The sequence below is a fragment of the Myxine glutinosa genome, chromosome 10, assembly GCF_964187855.1.
Source record: "Myxine glutinosa chromosome 10, kmMyxGlut1.1, whole genome shotgun sequence".
Taxonomy (NCBI): Eukaryota; Metazoa; Chordata; class Myxini; order Myxiniformes; family Myxinidae; genus Myxine; species Myxine glutinosa.
This window is the reverse complement of record NC_136270.1, coordinates 75,376,594-75,385,294: the sequence shown is the minus strand read 5'-3', so window position 1 is coordinate 75,385,294 and position 8,701 is coordinate 75,376,594.

The window sequence follows — 8,701 nt, the reverse complement described above, 5'->3', positions numbered from 1 at the left end:
TTGCTGATCTTCATGTGGAGGACTGTCTGAATCGTTTAAACTGCTTCCTGTCTGCACCACCAACACTTTAACACCTTTGTCCTCATTCCTCGCACTTACAAGTGACCGTTTCAAATTTTTCCGAGACGCCGCATCTACAATCTGCTGCTCCTCGCAAATCATTCCCTCTACAGGTAGAGGCTTCTCCCTTACATTTGCTGACTCATCGGTTGCACGATGGCCAGCTGTACTGGATGACTCATCGCTTACACGAAGCACATCCGTATGGGTCTCATCAGCACCACTCTTAGCCGTACCTTGATGGTCCGACGTAGATTCCCGCACTGAAGGCGAATCATCTACAGAATCCTCCGTAATGGTCACGGGGGTAGCTGGTCCGGCTGCTGTGGCATACGTTTTCTCCCCATCAGGACAATACTGCCGAGTGTGTCCATGTACACCACACCCGTAACAAATCAACCTCTCCGTTGCCGCAAAAATCCTGTGCTCACGTTTTGACGACTTAAAAACGAGAGAGACATTCAATTGCGTCAAACCATCCTTCAAAACAACATAACAAAACCGTCTAAACGTTTCGATATGCTTAAGCTTCCCGTCTGTGGTGCGAATGGAGGCTTGGATAATTCTCGACACCACAGTACCGTACTGACCGAGCTTCTGAAGAATTTCCTCATTAGACAGCGTCGGTAGAACGTTTGATAGTATTACCTTCGAGGCCGGAGTGTTCCATGGCGAAACCGGAACAAACTGGTCATTGCCCAAGGTGAGGCCGTTCTGCACGACGATGCGCGCGAAACGGACACGTGAAACGAAAACAACCACCTTGTGGTGCATTCGGGACGCTGCCCGTATGTTCTCACAACCGATCAATCCTCCGATTGCGAGGAGCGTCTCCTCCAGCGAGACATCTTCCGGTGGGACAAAACACATGCCGTGTTCATCTGTTAACCCCTCATCGGCGTCACGACCGGCATTACTTCGACTATTCTTGCTAGCCATTTGAAGTAACTAAACGAAAAAAGTAACCAATAAATGGTACAAAGGTTTATAAAGCCGAAATAAATGAAAATAAACAACAACAACAATAACTGGGAAATAAATAAATAAATCCCGTTAACCACCTAAAGTGGATAACTTTAACCGCGCTGTCTCTCCCTCTCTCGCTCAGTAGACAAGACGATAGAAAGGGACACCGACACTCGGACAGCAGAAAGGACCAAAAGGTAGGAAGAAAGGAAAAAGCAACACGAGACACAGCACGTACCGCCAGTGACTGAGCAACAGACCTGGCAATCGCACGTGCGTGCTAAGCGAGCGGCAGCTGTGCAAAGTGGGAGGAGAGAGAGAGAAAGAGAAAGAGAAAGAGAAAAAGATTAAATGGAGACACTGTTAGGTGGATGGTACAACACAGACAAACAAGAGGTGTGAGCAGACAGGGAATCACAGCCAAAGGTACTCCAAGGGGGTTGGAGGTAAGAGCAGTAAAGGGACTGAGAAATGGAGTTCTTGATGTAAAGTGCAACTCTGCCATCAAGATGCGGTTCAGACCTGTCCAACTGCAGGAGAAAATAGCCAGCTAGGAACACAAAATAATCAGGGATGTTCTGTGGGAGTATGGATTCTAATAAGCAGATAATGTCCAGTTGATCATCAACGGCCTGGATTGAAAGATTTATCAAGTTGGAGTGGAGTCTTTGCTTGTTGGAGGTCCACCCAATTAGGGACAGGGAAGGAGGTGCTGTTTGCAGGGTTACAGAATATCGAGAGGTGGTCGAGGAACCCGAAGCAGGTTTGGGGCAACTTGGAGAAGAGGTGTCGGAACTTGGAGCAGGGTGGGCAGATGGAAACTGAAAAAGGGAAGGACAGTGGGATGGCTTGGAAGTGGTGGGGACGGGAAGCTGGGAAGGGTGTGGCAAGTAATTGGTTGGGTGAGAAGATAGGAGCGGCCGGGCGAGGCGAGGGGAAGATTAGCGGGGCGAGGGAAAGATGGGAGGATGAAGGGCATGTGTGATGCAGAGAGGAGGGACATGGAGTGGAGGGATGCTGAGTTGGTTGATACAGGGAAGGGGTGGGAGAACGTATTGGCAGTGATAAGGGGGAGGGTTGATTTGACATGGTTTATGGACATGAAGAGGAGTTGTGTAGGCTACCTTTGTAGACTGGACTTCTCAAATCAGAGTTTTGCTAAAATACCTCATGAGGGCTGTAGGATAATCATAGGCAAATTGAGATGGTGTGGGTGAATCTTTATTAAGTATAATTATTATTAACCCTTTGAACTCTAGCGACTGGTTTACTGGCCGCTATTCAAACCTCTATATACCCTGGTGACCAATCTAAAGGCCGCCACAAGCTTTATTTATTTATTTATTTTTCATGGTATAAGGATCGGAATGGAGCTTGGTCTGAGGCAAATTTTCTCTTTTGGCCAGTTTTGTCTGAGAGATCAGATCAGCCGTAGTAAGGAACAAATACCTTACTATGGGGGTGGCAGGAACGGCCTTTCCTCTCTGGTATCATATAGATTACAGTAGGTCTACTGCCAGGCACCAATAACATTGGGGGTGGGGGTGTGTGCATTCACCAAGTTTATTGTAGAGCACTCGCCAAGTGGTTTAAGCAATCGAGCAAGCACTCAATTCAAAACTATTGAAAGGAACGGCTGGCTTGGCAAGTGCTAGCTAGCTGCTTGGTCACTCCTTTTCAGTTCCTCCCTTTCAGTTTCGTGTTAAACAGCATCAGCGACTGTTTCAAAAGGTAATTAAATGTGTTTGTTGTTTATAATATTTTTACCTCTGGTAGGGGCCAGTGCTCTCATTAGGGCTGCAGATTGAGCATGAAAATGAGGGTGAAGTGGCAACTAGCTTCCTACCAGCTAATTTTGATATTCTTAATAAAGTATGTGCCCTGACTACTTCACACTCCAAAAATACCCAGAATCCCCTTGGGGGAACATGGTCAAGTGACATCATCAAGATGGCCTCCATTTTTATTAAGTTTTTGTATTTTATTTTTACATTGACGGTCCCTGTGTCCTGATCTGTAATAAAATTATACTAGCATATGATTTAAATATTCTATTTAATAATATTAATATTTCATAATATTTCAAAATAATATTATTAATTATATTTAATAATGTTAAAATAATATTTAAAAATATTTAAATAATAAATTAATTTAAATGTATGCATTGCAAATGCATGCATGCATGCAATGCATTTAAATGCATTTATATTAATTTAATAATTTAATTTAAATATTTAAATAATATTTAAATTAAACGCAGCTGATGCATTAAGATCAATTTCTTGGGTATTAGGGTATTCAGTTGTTGGTTGTAATTTTTCTATGTCTCTGCGAATAATACTAACTGCACGGTGAAGTATTTGGGAATCTTTTTTGTAATCAGAACCATTGTTGTAAGCACATTCTCACGAACTTCTGCTGGCTTCATATTCGCTGCTGTAAGTTTTATTCCTTTCTTTTTATTCTCTGGTTCTCCACAAATGAAAGTGTTCATCCCAGGAAAAGGCTGATGTTTTTTGTCTTGAGAGTGAAACTACTATATAAACGGTTAGGTACCACGTCAGCACCTGTACACAATGCCAAACTTTACATTTTTGGTAGCCATTTTGATGACGTCATTTAAACATGTTCCCCCAGTGGTATTCTGGGTATTTTTGGTTTGTGAACTTATCAAGGCCCCTACTTTATAAAAATACCAAAAGTAGCTGGTAGGAAGCTAGTTGCCAGTTCCGCCATTTTTAAGGCACTTTTTGACAATAATCTGCAGCCCTACATGAAACACCACAATAAGTCGTTCACACACGTTAACACGGTGCTTGTTCAAGGAGGAAATGCCCTTTGAGAAATGGGAGATGTTATGACTATTAATTTTGTTTTGTAATAACATTAATATTATGCTTTGGTTATTAGAAGCGGCCTTGAAAAAATGCTACGATAGAGCTATCGTAACACGTGGATACCCCCCAAAACGCATCCCCATTGGCGGAGAAAACCATTGGCGGTGTATTAATTTTCTGTGCAATGATCCATTCCAGGAATGAAAGGAAAGTCGTGAGGAATGGTCACGTGGTTGTCGTGCCTTTCCTAAACGGTTGAGTTAGTGGATGTTAGATATCCCAAGGTGCCCTTTGGAAGAGAGGGCGAGTTATCGCCGGCACTCTGGACAAATTTTAAATTGCTGCCACAGTCAAACTTTGACCAAAAAAGGTTACCTGGCCACTAACTCACAAGGTGGGCATATTTGCAGCAGTTGAAGAAATCGTAGTCAGGTGAACACGTTCTCAAGGTTTAAATGAATTTTCAGCCAGAGAAAAGAGGATTTGCGAACGTAAAGAGTTTTTTTAAACTTCTCAGGATGTATAAATCCGCCGCTATGCAGTTTGCTGACCTGGTGTAAACATACAATAATGCGCTTATGTAGGCCACGAACGCCACCTGGTGGTGGACAGGCTGCTGAATAATAATAGGGCAGTACGAGGATTTTATTTTGTGAGCAGAAGAGAGGAAAATGTGAGCTATGTAATATGGGCTTGTATTTCTGAGTAACAGGATGTAGCGTCCGATGACGGATATCTTTCCCTTTTGAAGGGATGCATTTACTTTGTTCCCAACAACATGAAGAATTCAGCAATACCACAAATAACACGCACACACATACACGCACACACACACACACACACACACACACACACACACACACACACTGTATAAACACACACACTTACACATACACGCACACGCACACACACTTACACATACACATACACATACACAAACATATATAGCTGATTCTAGAGTAACAACATCTGCCATATAAAACACAATGTATTTGTGCATTTGTTCAGATGTCTGATGTCTGCTCCCCTTTATAAGGGTAGGTTTTAAAGGCCAATCTTTCAACACGAGTGTGTTCACTCCGATCAAAAGACCCAAAATGTACAGCGTGAACCCGAGCTAGGTGTGAGGCAGGTGCACCAGCCCAGAGGGGAGAGCAGTACTCCATCAAGCTGCGGATTAAAGCTTTGTATGTGGTGAGGAGCTCAGGTGTGCCAAGGAAGGACTCGGCATGACGGAGGATGCCCAGTCAGCGACTGGCTTTGGAGGCCAGTTTGGAAATGAGGTTTTCCCAGGAAAGATCATAGCAGATAGTGAGACCCAAAAGCTTGAGTGACAGAACTTCTTGGAGAGGATTGTTGAGAAAGTAGTTGGGAGGGTTGTCCAGACGGTCTTTTCGGAGGGACATAGTGAGAGTGTGACATTTGTCAAGATTGAAAGACATGTTCCACTTGTTTGACCAGTTTGTGATTTTGTCCAGGTTTGCGGAGAGTGAGGAGGCTGCAGACTGCCGATCTGAGGGATGAGGTATGGAGCGGCAGAGAGTGGAGTCATCAGCAAAGAGATAGAGAGGATTTTCCAGAGAGTTGGAGAGATCATTGATGAAGACCAGAAAAATCACAGGGCCCAGAACACTGCCTTGGGGAACTCCAGCCTGAACAGGAGGGAAGATGAGAGAAACCCATTCAGGACCACACGTTGACTGCGACCAGTGAGGAAGTCTGCAAGCCATGCGTGGAGGTTTCCATGGATACCACAGGAGCAGAGTTTGGTGTGCAGAGCGAGGTGTCAGACCGTATCGAATCACGAGATATGTCAAGAGAGACAGCTCTAATTTTCCTGTTTGGCATTGAGGACATCCATTGTTGAAACAACAGAAGCAGCATGCCCAGAGTAGAATGACCTGGTCTGAATCCAAATTGATAATCAGAGATCAAGCCATTGGAGAAGAGGAAGGATTTGATATCCGAAGCAATGATGGATTCCATGACTTTGCTGATAATTGGGAGCAAGCTGATTGATCTGTAGTTGCAAGGATCTGTTTTTGCACATTTTTTGTGTAAAGCGGTAATGTTTGCTGATTTCCAAGACGCTGGCAGGTGACCTTGAGCAAAAGAGAGGGTGAAAAGAGCAGAGAGAGGGTGTAAAAGTGCGGCAGAGCAGGATTTTAGGACCCGTGGGCTGATGCCGTCTGGTCCAGTTGCAGAATCAGAATCGAGGTGTGACAGAAACCTCTCCACCTTGTCGGGAGAGAAGGACACAGCGTCCAGGAGCAGCTGTGTATGACTGGGTAAGGTGGGTACAGAGAGATGGGTTTGGGACACAATATTTTGAGACAAATACAGAGTTTAAGCATTCAGCTTTTTCACGTGCAGAGTCAGCTGTGTAGCCGTTTGAGGTAAGGGAGGGGATGGAGGGGGAACAAACATCAGAAACAGATTTGACAAGATGCCACCAGGATTAGGAGGAGGGAGACAGATTCGAGAGTTCAGTCTTTAGATTAGAGAGATATTGTTTCCTTGCTCTCCTGAGGGTAGACACACATTTGTTCCGACCTTTATGAAAGGAACTGAGATTACCTTCCATTTGATTTGCCTTCCATGAGGCAAAGGCAAGTTGTTTCAGGGCAACTGCCCCACCACGACATTCAGTGTACCAGGGACGGGAGGAAAGGTATGACAACGGAAGACAACATGGAATAAATCAGAGAGAGAGAGAGAGGAAGAGGATGAGGAAGAGGAAGAGAAGAGAAGAGGAAGAGAAGAGAAGAGAAAAGAGAGAGAAAAGAGAGAGAGAGAGAGAGAGAAGAGAAGAGAGAAGAGAAGAGAGAAGAGAAGAGAGGAGAGAAGAGAAGAGAGAAGAGAGAGAGAGAGCAATTTACTCGTACTTTGGAAGAATTCCCAGGATAAGTTGATGTCAGAGGCAGTAGAGATGGGAGACCAGTCCGGATGTTCGATAGCTGCTTGAAGACCGTGCCAGTCGGCCTGAGTGAAATGCCAGACTCGTCGGCGCTGAGGAGGCTCTCTGAGAATGGCCAGAGAGATGTCCACTTTGACAAGCAAATGATCAGAAGAACCGATTGGAGCAGAAGAAGAGCAGCAGACATTTGCAGGGAAGTTCGGCATAACCAAGTCTAGAAGAGAGGATACTCTGTTGAATGAGATCCGGGTCGGGAAATTGACAGATTGTGTCAGTCCCAATGAGTCACAGAAGTCCTTTGCTGAGGTGCCGTGGCTGGTGCAAGAGGAACCCACACCCAGCCAGCTGGCATGATGACAGTTGAAGTCGCCACCTATGAGGAAGAGAGAGTTGGGATGAGTGGATAGAAGTTGGTCCATGTTATCAGATAGCGAGATGTAAATGGAGTCATCACTGTTTGGTGGACGGTACAACACACATATTAACAAAAGGTGGGAGCAGAGAGGAAGCCGTAGCCAGAGGTACTCTTGGGGTGTGGTGGGGTGAGGGAAGTGCAGGGAGAGTGAGGAAGAGAGTTTTTGATAAAGGTAGCAACTTCACCACCAGGACGGAGGAGGGAGAGAAATTAAGGAATCAGAGACATCTTGAAGGAGGAAAGTTTCTGTTCAGCAGATTAAGTCTGGTTTGTCAGCAGCAACCTGTATGGAGAGATCAGTCATGTTTGAGCGAAGGCCCTGGATGTTTGAGGTCCATACCATTAAGGAAGAGGGAGAGGGAGCATCGGATACAGGACAAGGGAGGGGAAGGGTAGGGAACGATGAGGGAGGAGAGGAGGAGGTAGGGAGAGCTTTTGACAGTGTTTTGGAGATTGCAGAAGAGCTAGGAGAAGAGGAAGGATGCAGAGGACAAAAGGTTCGATGGTGATGGAATGAGGCACAGTGATGAGTTGTTTGAGAGGTGGCAGAGTGAAGTAGAAGGTTGGAGGATGTGGAGGTATGAGTTGGAAAGGAGAGTAAGCAGGGAGGAGGCAGCTTTGAGGAGCAGGGGTGAGAGGGGAGAATTGACAAAAATGGTGAGAGGGGAGTTTTGAAAGGGAGGAGTGAGGGGAGATTTGAGTGGAGGGGGGAGATTGGAAGGGGAGGGTTGAGTTGGGAGTTTTGAAGGGGAGGGGTGGGTTTGGAGTTTTGAAGGGGATGGGTGAGAGGGGAGATTAGAGGAAAGGTGTGAGGGGGAAGTTTTGAAGGGGAGGGGTGAGATGCAGTGGTGTGGTCTAGTTTTTTGTTGTGGGTATACTGTGATTTTTCCCTTCCAGCCTCATAGTCACCCGTCCTGAAGCGACACCCCATAAGCACCACCACACTCACTAATGCATACAGTATGCATCTACACGTAACGAAACTATGTTGTTACGTATCCTCGCGCATTTTTAAGTGGGTATACGGAAATCCTGGACCTTTCCTAGTGGGTATACGGCGTATACCTGCATATCACGTAGACTACACCACTGGTGAGATGGGAGAATTGAACAAAAATGGTGAGAGGGGAGTTTTGAAAGGGAGGAGTGAGGGGGAGATTTGAGGGGAGGGGTGATGGGGGAGATTTAAGGGGAGGGGTGAGGGGGGTAGATTGGAAGGGGAAGGGTGAGTTGGGAGTTTTGAAGGGGAGGGGTGGGTTGGGAGTTTTGAAGGGGATGCGTGAGAGGGGAGATTAGAGGGGAGGTGTGAGTGGGGAGATTAGAGGGGAGGTGTGAGGGGGGAGATTTGAAGAAAGGGGCGAGGGGGGAGATTAGAGGGGGAGGAGTGAGGAGAAAGATTTTAGGGGGTGGGGTGAGTTGTGAATTTTGAAAGTTTAGAATGATTAAAGGAAATCGAACATTTTCTTTCAAAACACATCGAAAAGGAAGTCGAAACACAAGAGT